The 26,066-nt window shown below is 43.5% G+C and overlaps 15 pseudogenes; all 15 read left to right on the forward strand.

Moving 5' to 3' along the window:
- The first annotated feature begins 232 nt into the window (after nt 1-232).
- LOC130289217 (U2 spliceosomal RNA) lies at nt 233-497 on the forward strand (annotated as a pseudogene).
- Nucleotides 498-1,971: 1,474 nt separating this feature from the next.
- LOC130287747 (U2 spliceosomal RNA) lies at nt 1,972-2,235 on the forward strand (annotated as a pseudogene).
- Nucleotides 2,236-3,702: 1,467 nt separating this feature from the next.
- LOC130287750 (U2 spliceosomal RNA) lies at nt 3,703-3,966 on the forward strand (annotated as a pseudogene).
- A 1,471-nt stretch (nt 3,967-5,437) lies between these two features.
- Nucleotides 5,438-5,701, forward strand: LOC130287748 (U2 spliceosomal RNA; annotated as a pseudogene).
- Nucleotides 5,702-7,160: 1,459 nt separating this feature from the next.
- On the forward strand, nt 7,161-7,424 carry LOC130288989 (U2 spliceosomal RNA; annotated as a pseudogene).
- A 1,469-nt stretch (nt 7,425-8,893) lies between these two features.
- Nucleotides 8,894-9,157, forward strand: LOC130288991 (U2 spliceosomal RNA; annotated as a pseudogene).
- Nucleotides 9,158-10,628: 1,471 nt separating this feature from the next.
- On the forward strand, nt 10,629-10,893 carry LOC130289218 (U2 spliceosomal RNA; annotated as a pseudogene).
- Nucleotides 10,894-12,364: 1,471 nt separating this feature from the next.
- LOC130287752 (U2 spliceosomal RNA) lies at nt 12,365-12,628 on the forward strand (annotated as a pseudogene).
- Nucleotides 12,629-14,086: 1,458 nt separating this feature from the next.
- On the forward strand, nt 14,087-14,350 carry LOC130287749 (U2 spliceosomal RNA; annotated as a pseudogene).
- Nucleotides 14,351-15,809: 1,459 nt separating this feature from the next.
- On the forward strand, nt 15,810-16,073 carry LOC130288992 (U2 spliceosomal RNA; annotated as a pseudogene).
- A 1,459-nt stretch (nt 16,074-17,532) lies between these two features.
- Nucleotides 17,533-17,796, forward strand: LOC130288993 (U2 spliceosomal RNA; annotated as a pseudogene).
- Nucleotides 17,797-19,267: 1,471 nt separating this feature from the next.
- LOC130288994 (U2 spliceosomal RNA) lies at nt 19,268-19,531 on the forward strand (annotated as a pseudogene).
- A 1,457-nt stretch (nt 19,532-20,988) lies between these two features.
- Nucleotides 20,989-21,253, forward strand: LOC130289123 (U2 spliceosomal RNA; annotated as a pseudogene).
- A 1,478-nt stretch (nt 21,254-22,731) lies between these two features.
- Nucleotides 22,732-22,993, forward strand: LOC130289407 (U2 spliceosomal RNA; annotated as a pseudogene).
- Nucleotides 22,994-24,465: 1,472 nt separating this feature from the next.
- On the forward strand, nt 24,466-24,729 carry LOC130289192 (U2 spliceosomal RNA; annotated as a pseudogene).
- Nucleotides 24,730-26,066: the final 1,337 nt, after the last annotated feature.

Below are 26,066 nucleotides of genomic sequence, written 5' to 3' on the forward strand. Positions count from 1 at the left end.
GCCAGGCTATGGATTGCATTGCTAAATGCTCCATCAGAGTGCAATGGTCGCCTGTCCTTTTTTTAAGTGATGATGTGGGTTTAGCCTGTGCTGTATGTATGTATGGGTGGCTGACTGCCACCCACCCAGAGAGTGTATGGGAGGCTGGTTGGCTGCCAGCCTTCCTTCCATTCCTATGAGTAATGTGAGTGCTCATGAAGGGGACATGGTTGGGTCCACCCCTTTCCCGGTTATCCCCTCTAGGCCTTTTGGCTTAGATCAAGTGTAAAAAAAAGAAAGGATCTTGCGACAGATCGCATCCTGAGGCACGTTTTTTTTTGTGTGAATACTTGCACTTGGGTGACTTGTGAGCACATACTGATACATACGTTCCCTATCTGGGGACCATAAATTAAATGGATTTTTGAGAAAGGGAGCTGATTTGGAAGCTTGCTTCTGTCGCCCTATGCATTGACCCGATGTGGCAGTATATTCGGGTAGTGAACAGTGCACCACCCCATTCCAGTGTTAAACAAGAAAGATTCTCATTTAATCCTCCGTGGGTGAGAATTTGAGTTTGAGAATTGGAGACCAAAATGATGAGTTGCACTGACTGGTTTATGAACGTCTATTCATTTAGCGTTTTAATGACCATGTTTGCACACTGATTGGTGTAAAAAAATAAAATAAAACTAAATAATAATAATCTAGCACACCTGTGCAGGTTTGACATGACATGACAGGTAGCTGTCTTGTGGGTGGTGCTGAATCCTGTTAAATGACGTGAGGGTCTCATGCCTATACACAAGGGTGTGTCATTGCTGTTGCTTGACCATGCATTGGTATCTGTGGTCAGTGAATGATAAAAACAAAATTTACCATCCATTGATGGATGGGAAATCCGCCATGAGGCATTTGTTTTTAGAAACTGCTGCTCACAACCAATGTTGCAATGGAGTGTCTCCATCTGCTGGTGGTATTGGAAAGGCATTAGTGCTATGACAGGGTCTGAAGAAGAAGAAGAAGAAGAAGAAGACGGAAAAAAATATATATAAAAAGAAAAAGAGAGAGAGAGAGAGAGAGAGACTGACTTAGTGAGCGAGTGAGTGAGAGAGTGAGAGTGAGTGAGAGTGAATGAGTGAGTGAGTGATTGAGTGAGTGAGTGAGTGAGTGAGAACAAATGAGTTAAAGCAAGTGAGTGAGAGAGATCGAATGAATGAAAGTCTGAATGACAGAAAGAAAAAAGGATGAAGAAAGAAGCATGAAGAAAAAAAAATGTATATGGAGTTGCTGACATGAGTGCAATCTACAAAGCCATTGAGGCTGATCCTCATGGGAGGATTATTGCACCAGGACCCTTAGCACTTTTAAAATGCCATTCAATGCCACGGGCTAGATGTAAACTGCAGATGACCATGTTGTGGTAGTTACCATGGATACCCAAGTGATGTGTGAGCTAACACATAGGCCCAACAGATTCCAAGAAGGCCAGAATCACCAGCGGCACCACCATCGATTGTCAGGTCACCCGGATTCAGCAAATACCAGAGTCCAAAATGATGCAGGTTTATACTGTTAATTTTCAGTTTATCGTTACAGTTGGTGTTATTCCATGTCGGAAGGGACGCAGCTACAGCCAGTGGGGTAACTAGAGACAGGCAGGCAGCTATGTGCAACAAAGGTAGGCGTGTTGTTTTCATATGCAGATCTGAAATATTGTCTTATATGCAAGAGGAGGAGTGATGGGGGTTCAGGCAAAAGCCAGGCTATGGATTGCATTGCTAAATGCTCCATCAGAGTGCAATGGTCGCCTGTCCTTTTTTTAAGTGATGATGTGGGTTTAGCCTGTGCTGTATGTATGTATGGGTGGCTGACTGCCACCCACCCAGAGAGTGTATGGGAGGCTGGTTGGCTGCCAGCCTTCCTTCCATTCCTATGAGTAATGTGAGTGCTCATGAAGGGGACATGGTTGGGTCCACCCCTTTCCCGGTTATCCCCTCTAGGCCTTTTGGCTTAGATCAAGTGTAAAAAAAGAAAGGATCTTGTGACAGATCGCATCCTGAGGCACGTTTTTTTTTGTGTGAATACTTGCTCTTGGGTGACTTGTGAGCACATACTGATACATACGTTCCCTATCTGGGGACCATAAATTAAATGGATTTTTGAGAAAGGGAGCTGATTTGGAAGCTTGCTTCTGTCGCCCTATGCATTGACCCGATGTGGCAGTATATTCGGGTAGTGAACAGTGCACCACCCCATTCCAGTGTTAAACAAGAAAGATTCTCATTTAATCCTCCGTGGGTGAGAATTTGAGTTTGAGAATTGGAGACCAAAATGATGAGTTGCACTGACTGGTTTATGAACGTCTATTCATTTAGCGTTTTAATGACCATGTTTGCACACTGATTGGTGTAAAAAAATAAAATAAAACTAAATAATAATAATCTAGCACACCTGTGCAGGTTTGACATGACATGACAGGTAGCTGTCTTGTGGGTGGTGCTGAATCCTGTTAAATGACGTGAGGGTCTCATGCCTATACACAAGGGTGTGTCATTGCTGTTGCTTGACCATGCATTGGTATCTGTGGTCAGTGAATGATAAAAACAAAATTTACCATCCATTGATGGATGGGAAATCCGCCATGAGGCATTTGTTTTTAGAAACTGCTGCTCACAACCAATGTTGCAATGGAGTGTCTCCATCTGCTGGTGGTATTGGAAAGGCATTAGTGCTATGACAGGGTCTGAAGAAGAAGAAGAAGAAGAAGACGGAAAAAAATATATATAAAAAGAAAAAGAGAGAGAGAGAGAGAGACTGACTTAGTGAGCGAGTGAGTGAGAGAGTGAGAGTGAGTGAGAGTGAATGAGTGAGTGAGTGATTGAGTGAGTGAGTGAGTGAGTGAGAACAAATGAGTTAAAGCAAGTGAGTGAGAGAGATCGAATGAATGAAAGTCTGAATGACAGAAAGAAAAAAGGATGAAGAAAGAAGCATGAAGAAAAAAAAATGTATATGGAGTTGCTGACATGAGTGCAATCTACAAAGCCGTTGAGGCTGATCCTCATGGGAGGATTATTGCACCAGGACCCTTAGCACTTTTAAAATGCCATTCAATGCCACGGGCTAGATGTAAACTGCAGATGACCATGTTGTGGTAGTTACCATGGATACCCAAGTGATGTGTGAGCTAACACATAGGCCCAACAGATTCCAAGAAGGCCAGAATCACCAGCGGCACCACCATCGATTGTCAGGTCACCCGGATTCAGCAAATACCAGAGTCCAAAATGATGCAGGTTTATACTGTTAATTTTCAGTTTATCGTTACAGTTGGTGTTATTCCATGTCGGAAGGGACGCAGCTACAGCCAGTGGGGTAACTAGAGACAGGCAGGCAGCTATGTGCAACAAAGGTAGGCGTGTTGTTTTCATATGCAGATCTGAAATATTGTCTTATATGCAAGAGGAGGAGTGATGGGGGTTCAGGCAAAAGCCAGGCTATGGATTGCATTGCTAAATGCTCCATCAGAGTGCAATGGTCGCCTGTCCTTTTTTTAAGTGATGATGTGGGTTTAGCCTGTGCTGTATGTATGTATGGGTGGCTGACTGCCACCCACCCAGAGAGTGTATGGGAGGCTGGTTGGCTGCCAGCCTTCCTTCCATTCCTATGAGTAATGTGAGTGCTCATGAAGGGGACATGGTTGGGTCCACCCCTTTCCCGGTTATCCCCTCTAGGCCTTTTGGCTTAGATCAAGTGTAAAAAAAGAAAGGATCTTGTGACAGATCGCATCCTGAGGCACGGTTTTTTTTGTGTGAATACTTGCTCTTGGGTGACTTGTGAGCACATACTGATACATACGTTCCCTATCTGGGGACCATAAATTAAATGGATTTTTGAGAAAGGGAGCTGATTTGGAAGCTTGCTTCTGTCGCCCTATGCATTGACCCGATGTGGCAGTATATTCGGGTAGTGAACAGTGCACCACCCCATTCCAGTGTTAAACAAGAAAGATTCTCATTTAATCCTCCGTGGGTGAGAATTTGAGTTTGAGAATTGGAGACCAAAATGATGAGTTGCACTGACTGGTTTATGAACGTCTATTCATTTAGCGTTTTAATGACCATGTTTGCACACTGATTGGTGTAAAAAAATAAAATAAAACTAAATAATAATAATCTAGCACACCTGTGCAGGTTTGACATGACATGACAGGTAGCTGTCTTGTGGGTGGTGCTGAATCCTGTTAAATGACGTGAGGGTCTCATGCCTATACACAAGGGTGTGTCATTGCTGTTGCTTGACCATGCATTGGTATCTGTGGTCAGTGAATGATAAAAACAAAATTTACCATCCATTGATGGATGGGAAATCCGCCATGAGGCATTTGTTTTTAGAAACTGCTGCTCACAACCAATGTTGCAATGGAGTGTCTCCATCTGCTGGTGGTATTGGAAAGGCATTAGTGCTATGACAGGGTCTGAAGAAGAAGAAGAAGAAGAAGACGGAAAAAAATATATATAAAAAGAAAAAGAGAGAGAGAGAGAGAGAGAGACTGACTTAGTGAGCGAGTGAGTGAGAGAGTGAGAGTGAGTGAGAGTGAATGAGTGAGTGAGTGATTGAGTGAGTGAGTGAGTGAGTGAGAACAAATGAGTTAAAGCAAGTGAGTGAGAGAGATCGAATGAATGAAAGTCTGAATGACAGAAAGAAAAAAGGATGAAGAAAGAAGCATGAAGAAAAAAAAATGTATATGGAGTTGCTGACATGAGTGCAATCTACAAAGCCGTTGAGGCTGATCCTCATGGGAGGATTATTGCACCAGGACCCTTAGCACTTTTAAAATGCCATTCAATGCCACGGGCTAGATGTAAACTGCAGATGACCATGTTGTGGTAGTTACCATGGATACCCAAGTGATGTGTGAGCTAACACATAGGCCCAACAGATTCCAAGAAGGCCAGAATCACCAGCGGCACCACCATCGATTGTCAGGTCACCCGGATTCAGCAAATACCAGAGTCCAAAATGATGCAGGTTTATACTGTTAATTTTCAGTTTATCGTTACAGTTGGTGTTATTCCATGTCGGAAGGGACGCAGCTACAGCCAGTGGGGTAACTAGAGACAGGCAGGCAGCTATGTGCAACAAAGGTAGGCGTGTTGTTTTCATATGCAGATCTGAAATATTGTCTTATATGCAAGAGGAGGAGTGATGGGGGTTCAGGCAAAAGCCAGGCTATGGATTGCATTGCTAAATGCTCCATCAGAGTGCAATGGTCGCCTGTCCTTTTTTTAAGTGATGATGTGGGTTTAGCCTGTGCTGTATGTATGTATGGGTGGCTGACTGCCACCCACCCAGAGAGTGTATGGGAGGCTGGTTGGCTGCCAGCCTTCCTTCCATTCCTATGAGTAATGTGAGTGCTCATGAAGGGGACATGGTTGGGTCCACCCCTTTCCCGGTTATCCCCTCTAGGCCTTTTGGCTTAGATCAAGTGTAAAAAAAGAAAGGATCTTGTGACAGATCGCATCCTGAGGCACGTTTTTTTTTGTGTGAATACTTGCTCTTGGGTGACTTGTGAGCACATACTGATACATACGTTCCCTATCTGGGGACCATAAATTAAATGGATTTTTGAGAAAGGGAGCTGATTTGGAAGCTTGCTTCTGTCGCCCTATGCATTGACCCGATGTGGCAGTATATTCGGGTAGTGAACAGTGCACCACCCCATTCCAGTGTTAAACAAGAAAGATTCTCATTTAATCCTCCGTGGGTGAGAATTTGAGTTTGAGAATTGGAGACCAAAATGATGAGTTGCACTGACTGGTTTATGAACGTCTATTCATTTAGCGTTTTAATGACCATGTTTGCACACTGATTGGTGTAAAAAAATAAAATAAAACTAAATAATAATAATCTAGCACACCTGTGCAGGTTTGACATGACATGACAGGTAGCTGTCTTGTGGGTGGTGCTGAATCCTGTTAAATGACGTGAGGGTCTCATGCCTATACACAAGGGTGTGTCATTGCTGTTGCTTGACCATGCATTGGTATCTGTGGTCAGTGAATGATAAAAACAAAATTTACCATCCATTGATGGATGGGAAATCCGCCATGAGGCATTTGTTTTTAGAAACTGCTGCTCACAACCAATGTTGCAATGGAGTGTCTCCATCTGCTGGTGGTATTGGAAAGGCATTAGTGCTATGACAGGGTCTGAAGAAGAAGAAGAAGACGGAAAAAAATATATATAAAAAGAAAAAGAGAGAGAGAGAGAGAGAGACTGACTTAGTGAGCGAGTGAGTGAGAGAGTGAGAGTGAGTGAGAGTGAATGAGTGAGTGAGTGATTGAGTGAGTGAGTGAGTGAGAACAAATGAGTTAAAGCAAGTGAGTGAGAGAGATCGAATGAATGAAAGTCTGAATGACAGAAAGAAAAAAGGATGAAGAAAGAAGCATGAAGAAAAAAAAATGTATATGGAGTTGCTGACATGAGTGCAATCTACAAAGCCGTTGAGGCTGATCCTCATGGGAGGATTATTGCACCAGGACCCTTAGCACTTTTAAAATGCCATTCAATGCCACGGGCTAGATGTAAACTGCAGATGACCATGTTGTGGTAGTTACCATGGATACCCAAGTGATGTGTGAGCTAACACATAGGCCCAACAGATTCCAAGAAGGCCAGAATCACCAGCGGCACCACCATCGATTGTCAGGTCACCCGGATTCAGCAAATACCAGAGTCCAAAATGATGCAGGTTTATACTGTTAATTTTCAGTTTATCGTTACAGTTGGTGTTATTCCATGTCGGAAGGGACGCAGCTACAGCCAGTGGGGTAACTAGAGACAGGCAGGCAGCTATGTGCAACAAAGGTAGGCGTGTTGTTTTCATATGCAGATCTGAAATATTGTCTTATATGCAAGAGGAGGAGTGATGGGGGTTCAGGCAAAAGCCAGGCTATGGATTGCATTGCTAAATGCTCCATCAGAGTGCAATGGTCGCCTGTCCTTTTTTTAAGTGATGATGTGGGTTTAGCCTGTGCTGTATGTATGTATGGGTGGCTGACTGCCACCCACCCAGAGAGTGTATGGGAGGCTGGTTGGCTGCCAGCCTTCCTTCCATTCCTATGAGTAATGTGAGTGCTCATGAAGGGGACATGGTTGGGTCCACCCCTTTCCCGGTTATCCCCTCTAGGCCTTTTGGCTTAGATCAAGTGTAAAAAAAGAAAGGATCTTGCGACAGATCGCATCCTGAGGCACGTTTTTTTTTGTGTGAATACTTGCACTTGGGTGACTTGTGAGCACATACTGATACATACGTTCCCTATCTGGGGACCATAAATTAAATGGATTTTTGAGAAAGGGAGCTGATTTGGAAGCTTGCTTCTGTCGCCCTATGCATTGACCCGATGTGGCAGTATATTCGGGTAGTGAACAGTGCACCACCCCATTCCAGTGTTAAACAAGAAAGATTCTCATTTAATCCTCCGTGGGTGAGAATTTGAGTTTGAGAATTGGAGACCAAAATGATGAGTTGCACTGACTGGTTTATGAACGTCTATTCATTTAGCGTTTTAATGACCATGTTTGCACACTGATTGGTGTAAAAAAATAAAATAAAACTAAATAATAATAATCTAGCACACCTGTGCAGGTTTGACATGACATGACAGGTAGCTGTCTTGTGGGTTGTGCTGAATCCTGTTAAATGACGTGAGGGTCTCATGCCTATACACAAGGGTGTGTCATTGCTGTTGCTTGACCATGCATTGGTATCTGTGGTCAGTGAATGATAAAAACAAAATTTACCATCCATTGATGGATGGGAAATCCGCCATGAGGCATTTGTTTTTAGAAACTGCTGCTCACAACCAATGTTGCAATGGAGTGTCTCCATCTGCTGGTGGTATTGGAAAGGCATTAGTGCTATGACAGGGTCTGAAGAAGAAGAAGAAGAAGAAGACGGAAAAAAATATATATAAAAAGAAAAAGAGAGAGAGAGAGAGAGAGACTGACTTAGTGAGCGAGTGAGTGAGAGAGTGAGAGTGAGTGAGAGTGAATGAGTGAGTGAGTGATTGAGTGAGTGAGTGAGTGAGTGAGAACAAATGAGTTAAAGCAAGTGAGTGAGAGAGATCGAATGAATGAAAGTCTGAATGACAGAAAGAAAAAAGGATGAAGAAAGAAGCATGAAGAAAAAAAAATGTATATGGAGTTGCTGACATGAGTGCAATCTACAAAGCCGTTGAGGCTGATCCTCATGGGAGGATTATTGCACCAGGACCCTTAGCACTTTTAAAATGCCATTCAATGCCACGGGCTAGATGTAAACTGCAGATGACCATGTTGTGGTAGTTACCATGGATACCCAAGTGATGTGTGAGCTAACACATAGGCCCAACAGATTCCAAGAAGGCCAGAATCACCAGCGGCACCACCATCGATTGTCAGGTCACCCGGATTCAGCAAATACCAGAGTCCAAAATGATGCAGGTTTATACTGTTAATTTTCAGTTTATCGTTACAGTTGGTGTTATTCCATGTCGGAAGGGACGCAGCTACAGCCAGTGGGGTAACTAGAGACAGGCAGGCAGCTATGTGCAACAAAGGTAGGCGTGTTGTTTTCATATGCAGATCTGAAATATTGTCTTATATGCAAGAGGAGGAGTGATGGGGGTTCAGGCAAAAGCCAGGCTATGGATTGCATTGCTAAATGCTCCATCAGAGTGCAATGGTCGCCTGTCCGTTTTTTAAGTGATGATGTGGGTTTAGCCTGTGCTGTATGTATGTATGGGTGGCTGACTGCCACCCACCCAGAGAGTGTATGGGAGGCTGGTTGGCTGCCAGCCTTCCTTCCATTCCTATGAGTAATGTGAGTGCTCATGAAGGGGACATGGTTGGGTCCACCCCTTTCCCGGTTATCCCCTCTAGGCCTTTTGGCTTAGATCAAGTGTAAAAAAAGAAAGGATCTTGCGACAGATCGCATCCTGAGGCACGTTTTTTTTTGTGTGAATACTTGCACTTGGGTGACTTGTGAGCACATACTGATACATACGTTCCCTATCTGGGGACCATAAATTAAATGGATTTTTGAGAAAGGGAGCTGATTTGGAAGCTTGCTTCTGTCGCCCTATGCATTGACCCGATGTGGCAGTATATTCGGGTAGTGAACAGTGCACCACCCCATTCCAGTGTTAAACAAGAAAGATTCTCATTTAATCCTCCGTGGGTGAGAATTTGAGTTTGAGAATTGGAGACCAAAATGATGAGTTGCACTGACTGGTTTATGAACGTCTATTCATTTAGCGTTTTAATGACCATGTTTGCACACTGATTGGTGTAAAAAAAAAAAATAAAACTAAATAATAATAATCTAGCACACCTGTGCAGGTTTGACATGACATGACAGGTAGCTGTCTTGTGGGTGGTGCTGAATCCTGTTAAATGACGTGAGGGTCTCATGCCTATACACAAGGGTGTGTCATTGCTGTTGCTTGACCATGCATTGGTATCTGTGGTCAGTGAATGATAAAAACAAAATTTACCATCCATTGATGGATGGGAAATCCGCCATGAGGCATTTGTTTTTAGAAACTGCTGCTCACAACCAATGTTGCAATGGAGTGTCTCCATCTGCTGGTGGTATTGGAAAGGCATTAGTGCTATGACAGGGTCTGAAGAAGAAGAAGAAGAAGAAGACGGAAAAAAATATATATAAAAAGAAAAAGAGAGAGAGAGAGAGAGAGAGACTGACTTAGTGAGCGAGTGAGTGAGAGAGTGAGAGTGAGTGAGAGTGAATGAGTGAGTGAGTGATTGAGTGAGTGAGTGAGTGAGTGAGAACAAATGAGTTAAAGCAAGTGAGTGAGAGAGATCGAATGAATGAAAGTCTGAATGACAGAAAGAAAAAAGGATGAAGAAAGAAGCATGAAGAAAAAAAAATGTATATGGAGTTGCTGACATGAGTGCAATCTACAAAGCCGTTGAGGCTGATCCTCATGGGAGGATTATTGCACCAGGACCCTTAGCACTTTTAAAATGCCATTCAATGCCACGGGCTAGATGTAAACTGCAGATGACCATGTTGTGGTAGTTACCATGGATACCCAAGTGATGTGTGAGCTAACACATAGGCCCAACAGATTCCAAGAAGGCCAGAATCACCAGCGGCACCACCATCGATTGTCAGGTCACCCGGATTCAGCAAATACCAGAGTCCAAAATGATGCAGGTTTATACTGTTAATTTTCAGTTTATCGTTACAGTTGGTGTTATTCCATGTCGGAAGGGACGCAGCTACAGCCAGTGGGGTAACTAGAGACAGGCAGGCAGCTATGTGCAACAAAGGTAGGCGTGTTGTTTTCATATGCAGATCTGAAATATTGTCTTATATGCAAGAGGAGGAGTGATGGGGGTTCAGGCAAAAGCCAGGCTATGGATTGCATTGCTAAATGCTCCATCAGAGTGCAATGGTCGCCTGTCCTTTTTTTAAGTGATGATGTGGGTTTAGCCTGTGCTGTATGTATGTATGGGTGGCTGACTGCCACCCACCCAGAGAGTGTATGGGAGGCTGGTTGGCTGCCAGCCTTCCTTCCATTCCTATGAGTAATGTGAGTGCTCATGAAGGGGACATGGTTGGGTCCACCCCTTTCCCGGTTATCCCCTCTAGGCCTTTTGGCTTAGATCAAGTGTAAAAAAAAGAAAGGATCTTGCGACAGATCGCATCCTGAGGCACGTTTTTTTTTGTGTGAATACTTGCACTTGGGTGACTTGTGAGCACATACTGATACATACGTTCCCTATCTGGGGACCATAAATTAAATGGATTTTTGAGAAAGGGAGCTGATTTGGAAGCTTGCTTCTGTCGCCCTATGCATTGACCCGATGTGGCAGTATATTCGGGTAGTGAACAGTGCACCACCCCATTCCAGTGTTAAACAAGAAAGATTCTCATTTAATCCTCCGTGGGTGAGAATTTGAGTTTGAGAATTGGAGACCAAAATGATGAGTTGCACTGACTGGTTTATGAACGTCTATTCATTTAGCGTTTTAATGACCATGTTTGCACACTGATTGGTGTAAAAAAATAAAATAAAACTAAATAATAATAATCTAGCACACCTGTGCAGGTTTGACATGACATGACAGGTAGCTGTCTTGTGGGTGGTGCTGAATCCTGTTAAATGACGTGAGGGTCTCATGCCTATACACAAGGGTGTGTCATTGCTGTTGCTTGACCATGCATTGGTATCTGTGGTCAGTGAATGATAAAAACAAAATTTACCATCCATTGATGGATGGGAAATCCGCCATGAGGCATTTGTTTTTAGAAACTGCTGCTCACAACCAATGTTGCAATGGAGTGTCTCCATCTGCTGGTGGTATTGGAAAGGCATTAGTGCTATGACAGGGTCTGAAGAAGAAGAAGAAGAAGAAGACGGAAAAAAATATATATAAAAAGAAAAAGAGAGAGAGAGAGAGAGAGAGACTGACTTAGTGAGCGAGTGAGTGAGAGAGTGAGAGTGAGTGAGAGTGAATGAGTGAGTGAGTGATTGAGTGAGTGAGTGAGTGAGTGAGAACAAATGAGTTAAAGCAAGTGAGTGAGAGAGATCGAATGAATGAAAGTCTGAATGACAGAAAGAAAAAAGGATGAAGAAAGAAGCATGAAGAAAAAAAAATGTATATGGAGTTGCTGACATGAGTGCAATCTACAAAGCCGTTGAGGCTGATCCTCATGGGAGGATTATTGCACCAGGACCCTTAGCACTTTTAAAATGCCATTCAATGCCACGGGCTAGATGTAAACTGCAGATGACCATGTTGTGGTAGTTACCATGGATACCCAAGTGATGTGTGAGCTAACACATAGGCCCAACAGATTCCAAGAAGGCCAGAATCACCAGCGGCACCACCATCGATTGTCAGGTCACCCGGATTCAGCAAATACCAGAGTCCAAAATGATGCAGGTTTATACTGTTAATTTTCAGTTTATCGTTACAGTTGGTGTTATTCCATGTCGGAAGGGACGCAGCTACAGCCAGTGGGGTAACTAGAGACAGGCAGGCAGCTATGTGCAACAAAGGTAGGCGTGTTGTTTTCATATGCAGATCTGAAATATTGTCTTATATGCAAGAGGAGGAGTGATGGGGGTTCAGGCAAAAGCCAGGCTATGGATTGCATTGCTAAATGCTCCATCAGAGTGCAATGGTCGCCTGTCCTTTTTTTAAGTGATGATGTGGGTTTAGCCTGTGCTGTATGTATGTATGGGTGGCTGACTGCCACCCACCCAGAGAGTGTATGGGAGGCTGGTTGGCTGCCAGCCTTCCTTCCATTCCTATGAGTAATGTGAGTGCTCATGAAGGGGACATGGTTGGGTCCACCCCTTTCCCGGTTATCCCCTCTAGGCCTTTTGGCTTAGATCAAGTGTAAAAAAAGAAAGGATCTTGTGACAGATCGCATCCTGAGGCACGGTTTTTTTTGTGTGAATACTTGCTCTTGGGTGACTTGTGAGCACATACTGATACATACGTTCCCTATCTGGGGACCATAAATTAAATGGATTTTTGAGAAAGGGAGCTGATTTGGAAGCTTGCTTCTGTCGCCCTATGCATTGACCCGATGTGGCAGTATATTCGGGTAGTGAACAGTGCACCACCCCATTCCAGTGTTAAACAAGAAAGATTCTCATTTAATCCTCCGTGGGTGAGAATTTGAGTTTGAGAATTGGAGACCAAAATGATGAGTTGCACTGACTGGTTTATGAACGTCTATTCATTTAGCGTTTTAATGACCATGTTTGCACACTGATTGGTGTAAAAAAATAAAATAAAACTAAATAATAATAATCTAGCACACCTGTGCAGGTTTGACATGACATGACAGGTAGCTGTCTTGTGGGTGGTGCTGAATCCTGTTAAATGACGTGAGGGTCTCATGCCTATACACAAGGGTGTGTCATTGCTGTTGCTTGACCATGCATTGGTATCTGTGGTCAGTGAATGATAAAAACAAAATTTACCATCCATTGATGGATGGGAAATCCGCCATGAGGCATTTGTTTTTAGAAACTGCTGCTCACAACCAATGTTGCAATGGAGTGTCTCCATCTGCTGGTGGTATTGGAAAGGCATTAGTGCTATGACAGGGTCTGAAGAAGAAGAAGACGGAAAAAAATATATATAAAAAGAAAAAGAGAGAGAGAGAGAGAGAGAGACTGACTTAGTGAGCGAGTGAGTGAGAGAGTGAGAGTGAGTGAGAGTGAATGAGTGAGTGAGTGATTGAGTGAGTGAGTGAGTGAGAACAAATGAGTTAAAGCAAGTGAGTGAGAGAGATCGAATGAATGAAAGTCTGAATGACAGAAAGAAAAAAGGATGAAGAAAGAAGCATGAAGAAAAAAAAATGTATATGGAGTTGCTGACATGAGTGCAATCTACAAAGCCGTTGAGGCTGATCCTCATGGGAGGATTATTGCACCAGGACCCTTAGCACTTTTAAAATGCCATTCAATGCCACGGGCTAGATGTAAACTGCAGATGACCATGTTGTGGTAGTTACCATGGATACCCAAGTGATGTGTGAGCTAACACATAGGCCCAACAGATTCCAAGAAGGCCAGAATCACCAGCGGCACCACCATCGATTGTCAGGTCACCCGGATTCAGCAAATACCAGAGTCCAAAATGATGCAGGTTTATACTGTTAATTTTCAGTTTATCGTTACAGTTGGTGTTATTCCATGTCGGAAGGGACGCAGCTACAGCCAGTGGGGTAACTAGAGACAGGCAGGCAGCTATGTGCAACAAAGGTAGGCGTGTTGTTTTCATATGCAGATCTGAAATATTGTCTTATATGCAAGAGGAGGAGTGATGGGGGTTCAGGCAAAAGCCAGGCTATGGATTGCATTGCTAAATGCTCCATCAGAGTGCAATGGTCGCCTGTCCTTTTTTTAAGTGATGATGTGGGTTTAGCCTGTGCTGTATGTATGTATGGGTGGCTGACTGCCACCCACCCAGAGAGTGTATGGGAGGCTGGTTGGCTGCCAGCCTTCCTTCCATTCCTATGAGTAATGTGAGTGCTCATGAAGGGGACATGGTTGGGTCCACCCCTTTCCCGGTTATCCCCTCTAGGCCTTTTGGCTTAGATCAAGTGTAAAAAAAGAAAGGATCTTGTGACAGATCGCATCCTGAGGCACGTTTTTTTTTGTGTGAATACTTGCTCTTGGGTGACTTGTGAGCACATACTGATACATACGTTCCCTATCTGGGGACCATAAATTAAATGGATTTTTGAGAAAGGGAGCTGATTTGGAAGCTTGCTTCTGTCGCCCTATGCATTGACCCGATGTGGCAGTATATTCGGGTAGTGAACAGTGCACCACCCCATTCCAGTGTTAAACAAGAAAGATTCTCATTTAATCCTCCGTGGGTGAGAATTTGAGTTTGAGAATTGGAGACCAAAATGATGAGTTGCACTGACTGGTTTATGAACGTCTATTCATTTAGCGTTTTAATGACCATGTTTGCACACTGATTGGTGTAAAAAAATAAAATAAAACTAAATAATAATAATCTAGCACACCTGTGCAGGTTTGACATGACATGACAGGTAGCTGTCTTGTGGGTGGTGCTGAATCCTGTTAAATGACGTGAGGGTCTCATGCCTATACACAAGGGTGTGTCATTGCTGTTGCTTGACCATGCATTGGTATCTGTGGTCAGTGAATGATAAAAACAAAATTTACCATCCATTGATGGATGGGAAATCCGCCATGAGGCATTTGTTTTTAGAAACTGCTGCTCACAACCAATGTTGCAATGGAGTGTCTCCATCTGCTGGTGGTATTGGAAAGGCATTAGTGCTATGACAGGGTCTGAAGAAGAAGAAGAAGACGGAAAAAAATATATATAAAAAGAAAAAGAGAGAGAGAGAGAGAGAGACTGACTTAGTGAGCGAGTGAGTGAGAGAGTGAGAGTGAGTGAGAGTGAATGAGTGAGTGAGTGATTGAGTGAGTGAGTGAGTGAGAACAAATGAGTTAAAGCAAGTGAGTGAGAGAGATCGAATGAATGAAAGTCTGAATGACAGAAAGAAAAAAGGATGAAGAAAGAAGCATGAAGAAAAAAAAATGTATATGGAGTTGCTGACATGAGTGCAATCTACAAAGCCGTTGAGGCTGATCCTCATGGGAGGATTATTGCACCAGGACCCTTAGCACTTTTAAAATGCCATTCAATGCCACGGGCTAGATGTAAACTGCAGATGACCATGTTGTGGTAGTTACCATGGATACCCAAGTGATGTGTGAGCTAACACATAGGCCCAACAGATTCCAAGAAGGCCAGAATCACCAGCGGCACCACCATCGATTGTCAGGTCACCCGGATTCAGCAAATACCAGAGTCCAAAATGATGCAGGTTTATACTGTTAATTTTCAGTTTATCGTTACAGTTGGTGTTATTCCATGTCGGAAGGGACGCAGCTACAGCCAGTGGGGTAACTAGAGACAGGCAGGCAGCTATGTGCAACAAAGGTAGGCGTGTTGTTTTCATATGCAGATCTGAAATATTGTCTTATATGCAAGAGGAGGAGTGATGGGGGTTCAGGCAAAAGCCAGGCTATGGATTGCATTGCTAAATGCTCCATCAGAGTGCAATGGTCGCCTGTCCTTTTTTTAAGTGATGATGTGGGTTTAGCCTGTGCTGTATGTATGTATGGGTGGCTGACTGCCACCCACCCAGAGAGTGTATGGGAGGCTGGTTGGCTGCCAGCCTTCCTTCCATTCCTATGAGTAATGTGAGTGCTCATGAAGGGGACATGGTTGGGTCCACCCCTTTCCCGGTTATCCCCTCTAGGCCTTTTGGCTTAGATCAAGTGTAAAAAAAGAAAGGATCTTGCGACAGATCGCATCCTGAGGCACGTTTTTTTTTGTGTGAATACTTGCACTTGGGTGACTTGTGAGCACATACTGATACATACGTTCCCTATCTGGGGACCATAAATTAAATGGATTTTTGAGAAAGGGAGCTGATTTGGAAGCTTGCTTCTGTCGCCCTATGCATTGACCCGATGTGGCAGTATATTCGGGTAGTGAACAGTGCACCACCCCATTCCAGTGTTAAACAAGAAAGATTCTCATTTAATCCTCCGTGGGTGAGAATTTGAGTTTGAGAATTGGAGACCAAAATGATGAGTTGCACTGACTGGTTTATGAACGTCTATTCATTTAGCGTTTTAATGACCATGTTTGCACACTGATTGGTGTAAAAAAATAAAATAAAACTAAATAATAATAATCTAGCACACCTGTGCAGGTTTGACATGACATGACAGGTAGCTGTCTTGTGGGTGGTGCTGAATCCTGTTAAATGACGTGAGGGTCTCATGCCTATACACAAGGGTGTGTCATTGCTGTTGCTTGACCATGCATTGGTATCTGTGGTCAGTGAATGATAAAAACAAAATTTACCATCCATTGATGGATGGGAAATCCGCCATGAGGCATTTGTTTTTAGAAACTGCTGCTCACAACCAATGTTGCAATGGAGTGTCTCCATCTGCTGGTGGTATTGGAAAGGCATTAGTGCTATGACAGGGTCTGAAGAAGAAGAAGAAGACGGAAAAAAATATATATAAAAAGAAAAAGAGAGAGAGAGAGAGAGAGACTGACTTAGTGAGCGAGTGAGTGAGAGAGTGAGAGTGAGTGAGAGTGAATGAGTGAGTGAGTGATTGAGTGAGTGAGTGAGTGAGAACAAATGAGTTAAAGCAAGTGAGTGAGAGAGATCGAATGAATGAAAGTCTGAATGACAGAAAGAAAAAAGGATGAAGAAAGAAGCATGAAGAAAAAAAAATGTATATGGAGTTGCTGACATGAGTGCAATCTACAAAGCCGTTGAGGCTGATCCTCATGGGAGGATTATTGCACCAGGACCCTTAGCACTTTTAAAATGCCATTCAATGCCACGGGCTAGATGTAAACTGCAGATGACCATGTTGTGGTAGTTACCATGGATACCCAAGTGATGTGTGAGCTAACACATAGGCCCAACAGATTCCAAGAAGGCCAGAATCACCAGCGGCACCACCATCGATTGTCAGGTCACCCGGATTCAGCAAATACCAGAGTCCAAAATGATGCAGGTTTATACTGTTAATTTTCAGTTTATCGTTACAGTTGGTGTTATTCCATGTCGGAAGGGACGCAGCTACAGCCAGTGGGGTAACTAGAGACAGGCAGGCAGCTATGTGCAACAAAGGTAGGCGTGTTGTTTTCATATGCAGATCTGAAATATTGTCTTATATGCAAGAGGAGGAGTGATGGGGGTTCAGGCAAAAGCCAGGCTATGGATTGCATTGCTAAATGCTCCATCAGAGTGCAATGGTCGCCTGTCCTTTTTTTAAGTGATGATGTGGGTTTAGCCTGTGCTGTATGTATGTATGGGTGGCTGACTGCCACCCACCCAGAGAGTGTATGGGAGGCTGGTTGGCTGCCAGCCTTCCTTCCATTCCTATGAGTAATGTGAGTGCTCATGAAGGGGACATGGTTGGGTCCACCCCTTTCCCGGTTATCCCCTCTAGGCCTTTTGGCTTAGATCAAGTGTAAAAAAAGAAAGGATCTTGCGACAGATCGCATCCTGAGGCACGTTTTTTTTTGTGTGAATACTTGCACTTGGGTGACTTGTGAGCACATACTGATACATACGTTCCCTATCTGGGGACCATAAATTAAATGGATTTTTGAGAAAGGGAGCTGATTTGGAAGCTTGCTTCTGTCGCCCTATGCATTGACCCGATGTGGCAGTATATTCGGGTAGTGAACAGTGCACCACCCCATTCCAGTGTTAAACAAGAAAGATTCTCATTTAATCCTCCGTGGGTGAGAATTTGAGTTTGAGAATTGGAGACCAAAATGATGAGTTGCACTGACTGGTTTATGAACGTCTATTCATTTAGCGTTTTAATGACCATGTTTGCACACTGATTGGTGTAAAAAAATAAAATAAAACTAAATAATAATAATCTAGCACACCTGTGCAGGTTTGACATGACATGACAGGTAGCTGTCTTGTGGGTGGTGCTGAATCCTGTTAAATGACGTGAGGGTCTCATGCCTATACACAAGGGTGTGTCATTGCTGTTGCTTGACCATGCATTGGTATCTGTGGTCAGTGAATGATAAAAACAAAATTTACCATCCATTGATGGATGGGAAATCCGCCATGAGGCATTTGTTTTTAGAAACTGCTGCTCACAACCAATGTTGCAATGGAGTGTCTCCATCTGCTGGTGGTATTGGAAAGGCATTAGTGCTATGACAGGGTCTGAAGAAGAAGAAGAAGAAGAAGACGGAAAAAAATATATATAAAAAGAAAAAGAGAGAGAGAGAGAGAGAGAGACTGACTTAGTGAGCGAGTGAGTGAGAGAGTGAGAGTGAGTGAGAGTGAATGAGTGAGTGAGTGATTGAGTGAGTGAGTGAGTGAGTGAGAACAAATGAGTTAAAGAAAGTGAGTGAGAGAGATCGAATGAATGAAAGTCTGAATGACAGAAAGAAAAAAGGATGAAGAAAGAAGCATGAAGAAAAAAAAATGTATATGGAGTTGCTGACATGAGTGCAATCTACAAAGCCGTTGAGGCTGATCCTCATGGGAGGATTATTGCACCAGGACCCTTAGCACTTTTAAAATGCCATTCAATGCCACGGGCTAGATGTAAACTGCAGATGACCATGTTGTGGTAGTTACCATGGATACCCAAGTGATGTGTGAGCTAACACATAGGCCCAACAGATTCCAAGAAGGCCAGAATCACCAGCGGCACCACCATCGATTGTCAGGTCACCCGGATTCAGCAAATACCAGAGTCCAAAATGATGCAGGTTTATACTGTTAATTTTCAGTTTATCGTTACAGTTGGTGTTATTCCATGTCGGAAGGGACGCAGCTACAGCCAGTGGGGTAACTAGAGACAGGCAGGCAGCTATGTGCAACAAAGGTAGGCGTGTTGTTTTCATATGCAGATCTGAAATATTGTCTTATATGCAAGAGGAGGAGTGATGGGGGTTCAGGCAAAAGCCAGGCTATGGATTGCATTGCTAAATGCTCCATCAGAGTGCAATGGTCGCCTGTCCGTTTTTTAAGTGATGATGTGGGTTTAGCCTGTGCTGTATGTATGTATGGGTGGCTGACTGCCACCCACCCACAGAGTGTATGGGAGGCTGGTTGGCTGCCAGCCTTCCTTCCATTCCTATGAGTAATGTGAGTGCTCATGAAGGGGACATGGTTGGGTCCACCCCTTTCCCGGTTATCCCCTCTAGGCCTTTTGGCTTAGATCAAGTGTAAAAAAAGAAAGGATCTTGCGACAGATCGCATCCTGAGGCACGTTTTTTTTTGTGTGAATACTTGCACTTGGGTGACTTGTGAGCACATACTGATACATACGTTCCCTATCTGGGGACCATAAATTAAATGGATTTTTGAGAAAGGGAGCTGATTTGGAAGCTTGCTTCTGTCGCCCTATGCATTGACCCGATGTGGCAGTATATTCGGGTAGTGAACAGTGCACCACCCCATTCCAGTGTTAAACAAGAAAGATTCTCATTTAATCCTCCGTGGGTGAGAATTTGAGTTTGAGAATTGGAGACCAAAATGATGAGTTGCACTGACTGGTTTATGAACGTCTATTCATTTAGCGTTTTAATGACCATGTTTGCACACTGATTGGTGTAAAAAAATAAAATAAAACTAAATAATAATAATCTAGCACACCTGTGCAGGTTTGACATGACATGACAGGTAGCTGTCTTGTGGGTGGTGCTGAATCCTGTTAAATGACGTGAGGGTCTCATGCCTATACACAAGGGTGTGTCATTGCTGTTGCTTGACCATGCATTGGTATCTGTGGTCAGTGAATGATAAAAACAAAATTTACCATCCATTGATGGATGGGAAATCCGCCATGAGGCATTTGTTTTTAGAAACTGCTGCTCACAACCAATGTTGCAATGGAGTGTCTCCATCTGCTGGTGGTATTGGAAAGGCATTAGTGCTATGACAGGGTCTGAAGAAGAAGAAGAAGACGGAAAAAAATATATATAAAAAGAAAAAGAGAGAGAGAGAGAGAGACTGACTTAGTGAGCGAGTGAGTGAGAGAGTGAGAGTGAGTGAGAGTGAATGAGTGAGTGAGTGATTGAGTGAGTGAGTGAGTGAGAACAAATGAGTTAAAGCAAGTGAGTGAGAGAGATCGAATGAATGAAAGTCTGAATGACAGAAAGAAAAAAGGATGAAGAAAGAAGCATGAAGAAAAAAAAATGTATATGGAGTTGCTGACATGAGTGCAATCTACAAAGCTGTTGAGGCTGATCCTCATGGGAGGATTATTGCACCAGGACCCTTAGCACTTTTAAAATGCCATTCAATGCCACGGGCTAGATGTAAACTGCAGATGACCATGTTGTGGTAGTTACCATGGATACCCAAGTGATGTGTGAGCTAACACATAGGCCCAACAGATTCCAAGAAGGCCAGAATCACCAGCGGCACCACCATCGATTGTCAGGTCACCCGGATTCAGCAAATACCAGAGTCCAAAATGATGCAGGTTTATACTGTTAATTTTCAGTTTATCGTTACAGTTGGTGTTATTCCATGTCGGAAGGGACGCAGCTACAGCCAGTGGGGTAACTAGAGACAGGCAGGCAGCTATGTGCAACAAAGGTAGGCGTGTTGTTTTCATATGCAGATCTGAAATATTGTCTTATATGCAAGAGGAGGAGTGATGGGGGTTCAGGCAAAAGCCAGGCTATGGATTGCATTGCTAAATGCTCCATCAGAGTGCAATGGTCGCCTGTCCGTTTTTTAAGTGATGATGTGGGTTTAGCCTGTGCTGTATGTATGTATGGGTGGCTGACTGCCACCCACCCAGAGAGTGTATGGGAGGCTGGTTGGCTGCCAGCCTTCCTTCCATTCCTATGAGTAATGTGAGTGCTCATGAAGGGGACATGGTTGGGTCCACCCCTTTCCCGGTTATCCCCTCTAGGCCTTTTGGCTTAGATCAAGTGTAAAAAAAGAAAGGATCTTGCGACAGATCGCATCCTGAGGCACGTTTTTTTTTTGTGTGAATACTTGCACTTGGGTGACTTGTGAGCACATACTGATACATACGTTCCCTATCTGGGGACCATAAATTAAATGGATTTTTGAGAAAGGGAGCTGATTTGGAAGCTTGCTTCTGTCGCCCTATGCATTGACCCGATGTGGCAGTATATTCGGGTAGTGAACAGTGCACCACCCCATTCCAGTGTTAAACAAGAAAGATTCTCATTTAATCCTCCGTGGGTGAGAATTTGAGTTTGAGAATTGGAGACCAAAATGATGAGTTGCACTGACTGGTTTATGAACGTCTATTCATTTAGCGTTTTAATGACCATGTTTGCACACTGATTGGTGTAAAAAAATAAAATAAAACTAAATAATAATAATCTAGCACACCTGTGCAGGTTTGACATGACATGACAGGTAGCTGTCTTGTGGGTGGTGCTGAATCCTGTTAAATGACGTGAGGGTCTCATGCCTATACACAAGGGTGTGTCATTGCTGTTGCTTGACCATGCATTGGTATCTGTGGTCAGTGAATGATAAAAACAAAATTTACCATCCATTGATGGATGGGAAATCCGCCATGAGGCATTTGTTTTTAGAAACTGCTGCTCACAACCAATGTTGCAATGGAGTGTCTCCATCTGCTGGTGGTATTGGAAAGGCATTAGTGCTATGACAGGGTCTGAAGAAGAAGAAGAAGAAGAAGAAGAAGAAGACGGAAAAAAATATATATAAAAAGAAAAAGAGAGAGAGAGAGAGAGAGACTGACTTAGTGAGCGAGTGAGTGAGAGAGTGAGAGTGAGTGAGAGTGAATGAGTGAGTGAGTGATTGAGTGAGTGAGTGAGTGAGTGAGAACAAATGAGTTAAAGCAAGGGAGTGAGAGAGATCGAATGAATGAAAATCTGAATGACAGAAAGAAAAAAGGATGAAGAAAGAAGCATGAAGAAAAAAAAATGTATATGGAGTTGCTGACATGAGTGCAATCTACAAAGCCGTTGAGGCTGATCCTCATGGGAGGATTATTGCACCAGGACCCTTAGCACTTTTAAAATGCCATTCAATGCCATGGGCTAGATGTAAACTGCAGATGACCATGTTGTGGTAGTTACCATGGATACCCAAGTGATGTGTGAGCTAACACATAGGCCCAACAGATTCCAAGAAGGCCAGAATCACCAGCGGCACCACCATCGATTGTCAGGTCACCCGGATTCAGCAAATACCAGAGTCCAAAATAATGCAGGTTTATACTGTTAATTTTCAGTTTATCGTTACAGTTGGTGTTATTCCATGTCGGAAGGGACGCAGCTACAGCCAGTGGGGTAACTAGAGACAGGCAGGCAGCTATGTGCAACAAAGGTAGGCGTGTTGTTTTCATATGCAGATCTGAAATATTGTCTTATATGCAAGAGGAGGAGTGATGGGGGTTCAGGCAAAAGCCAGGCTATGGATTGCATTGCTAAATGCTCCATCAGAGTGCAATGGTCGCCTGTCCGTTTTTTAAGTGATGATGTGGGTTTAGCCTGTGCTGTATGTATGTATGGGTGGCTGACTGCCACCCACCCAGAGAGTGTATGGGAGGCTGGTTGGCTGCCAGCCTTCCTTCCATTCCTATGAGTAATGTGAGTGCTCATGAAGGGGACATGGTTGGGTCCACCCCTTTCCCGGTTATCCCCTCTAGGCCTTTTGGCTTAGATCAAGTGTAAAAAAAGAAAGGATCTTGCGACAGATCGCATCCTGAGGCACTTTTTTTTGTGTGAATATTTGCACTTGGGTGACTTGTGAGCACATACTGATACATACGTTCTCTATCTGGGGACCATAAATTAAATGGATTTTTGAGAAAGGGAGCTGATTTGGAAGCTTGCTTCTGTCGCCCTATGCATTGACCCGATGTGGCAGTATATTCGGGTAGTGAACAGTGCACCACCCCATTCCAGTGTTAAACAAGAAAGATTCTCATTTAATCCTCCGTGGGTGAGAATTTGAGTTTGAGAATTGGAGACCAAAATGATGAGTTGCACTGACTGGTTTATGAACGTCTATTCATTTAGCGTTTTAATGACCATGTTTGCACACTGATTGGTGTAAAAAAATAAAATAAAACTAAATAATAATAATCTAGCACACCTGTGCAGGTTTGACATGACATGACAGGTAGCTGTCTTGTGGGTGGTGCTGAATCCTGTTAAATGACGTGAGGGTCTCATGCCTATACACAAGGGTGTGTCATTGCTGTTGCTTGACCATGCATTGGTATCTGTGGTCAGTGAATGATAAAAACAAAATTTACCATCCATTGATGGATGGGAAATCCGCCATGAGGCATTTGTTTTTAGAAACTGCTGCTCACAACCAATGTTGCAATGGAGTGTCTCCATCTGCTGGTGGTATTGGAAAGGCATTAGTGCTATGACAGGGTCTGAAGAAGAAGAAGAAGAAGAAGAAGAAGAAGACGGAAAAAAATATATATAAAAAGAAAAAGAGAGAGAGAGAGAGAGACTGACTTAGTGAGCGAGTGAGTGAGAGAGTGAGAGTGAGTGAGAGTGAATTAGTGAGTGAGTGATTGAGTGAGTGAGTGAGTGAGAACAAATGAGTTAAAGCAAGTGAGTGAGAGAGATCGAATGAATGAAAGTCTGAATGACAGAAAGAAAAAAGGATGAAGAAAGAAGCATGAAGAAAAAAAAATGTATATGGAGTTGCTGACATGAGTGCAATCTACAAAGCCGTTGAGGCTGATCCTCATGGGAGGATTATTGCACCAGGACCCTTAGCACTTTTAAAATGCCATTCAATGCCACGGGCTAGATGTAAACTGCAGATGACCATGTTGTGGTAGTTACCATGGATACCCAAGTGATGTGTGAGCTAACACATAGGCCCAACAGATTCCAAGAAGGCCAGAATCACCAGCGGCACCACCATCGATTGTCAGGTCACCCGGATTCAGCAAATACCAGAGTCCAAAATGATGCAGGTTTATACTGTTAATTTTCAGTTTATCGTTACAGTTGGTGTTATTCCATGTCGGAAGGGACGCAGCTACAGCCAGTGGGGTAACTAGAGACAGGCAGGCAGCTATGTGCAACAAAGGTAGGCGTGTTGTTTTCATATGCAGATCTGAAATATTGTCTTATATGCAAGAGGAGGAGTGATGGGGGTTCAGGCAAAAGCCAGGCTATGGATTGCATTGCTAAATGCTCCATCAGAGTGCAATGGTCGCCTGTCCTTTTTTTAAGTGATGATGTGGGTTTAGCCTGTGCTGTATGTATGTATGGGTGGCTGACTGCCACCCACCCAGAGAGTGTATGGGAGGCTGGTTGGCTGCCAGCCTTCCTTCCATTCCTATGAGTAATGTGAGTGCTCATGAAGGGGACATGGTTGGGTCCACCCCTTTCCTGGTTATTCCCTCTAGGCCTTTTGGCTTAGATCAAGTGTAAAAAAAGAAAGGATCTTGCGACAGATCGCATCCTGAGGCACGTTTTTTTTTGTGTGAATACTTGCACTTGGGTGACTTGTGAGCACATACTGATACATACGTTCCCTATCTGGGGACCATAAATTAAATAGATTTTTGAGAAAGGGAGCTGATTTGGAAGCTTGCTTCTGTCGCCCTATGCATTGACCCGATGTGGCAGTATATTCGGGTAGTGAACAGTGCACCACCCCATTCCAGTGTTAAACAAGAAAGATTCTCATTTAATCCTCCGTGGGTGAGAATTTGAGTTTGAGAATTGGAGACCAAAATGATGAGTTGCACTGACTGGTTTATGAACGTCTATTCATTTAGCGTTTTAATGACCATGTTTGCACACTGATTGGTGTAAAAAAATAAAATAAAACTAAATAATAATAATCTAGCACACCTGTGCAGGTTTGACATGACATGACAGGTAGCTGTCTTGTGGGTGGTGCTGAATCCTGTTAAATGACGTGAGGGTCTCATGCCTATACACAAGGGTGTGTCATTGCTGTTGCTTGACCATGCATTGGTATCTGTGGTCAGTGAATGATAAAAACAAAATTTACCATCCATTGATGGATGGGAAATCCGCCATGAGGCATTTGTTTTTAGAAACTGCTGCTCACAACCAATGTTGCAATGGAGTGTCTCCATCTGCTGGTGGTATTGGAAAGGCATTAGTGCTATGACAGGGTCTGAAGAAGAAGAAGAAGAAGAAGAAGAAGAAGACGGAAAAAAATATATATAAAAAGAAAAAGAGAGAGAGAGAGAGAGAGACTGACTTAGTGAGCGAGTGAGTGAGAGAGTGAGAGTGAGTGAGAGTGAATGAGTGAGTGAGTGATTGAGTGAGTGAGTGAGAACAAATGAGTTAAAGCAAGTGAGTGAGAGAGATCGAATGAATGAAAGTCTGAATGACAGAAAGAAAAAAGGATGAAGAAAGAAGCATGAAGAAAAAAAAATGTATATGGAGTTGCTGACATGAGTGCAATCTACAAAGCCGTTGAGGCTGATCCTCATGGGAGGATTATTGCACCAGGACCCTTAGCACTTTTAAAATGCCATTCAATGCCACGGGCTAGATGTAAACTGCAGATGACCATGTTGTGGTAGTTACCATGGATACCCAAGTGATGTGTGAGCTAACACATAGGCCCAACAGATTCCAAGAAGGCCAGAATCACCAGCGGCACCACCATCGATTGTCAGGTCACCCGGATTCAGCAAATACCAGAGTCCAAAATGATGCAGGTTTATACTGTTAATTTTCAGTTTATCGTTACAGTTGGTGTTATTCCATGTCGGAAGGGACGCAGCTACAGCCAGTGGGGTAACTAGAGACAGGCAGGCAGCTATGTGCAACAAAGGTAGGCGTGTTGTTTTCATATGCAGATCTGAAATATTGTCTTATATGCAAGAGGAGGAGTGATGGGGGTTCAGGCAAAAGCCAGGCTATGGATTGCATTGCTAAATGCTCCATCAGAGTGCAATGGTCGCCTGTCCTTTTTTTAAGTGATGATGTGGGTTTAGCCTGTGCTGTATGTA

The sequence above is a fragment of the Hyla sarda genome, chromosome 8, assembly GCF_029499605.1.
Source record: "Hyla sarda isolate aHylSar1 chromosome 8, aHylSar1.hap1, whole genome shotgun sequence".
Taxonomy (NCBI): domain Eukaryota; kingdom Metazoa; phylum Chordata; class Amphibia; order Anura; family Hylidae; genus Hyla; species Hyla sarda.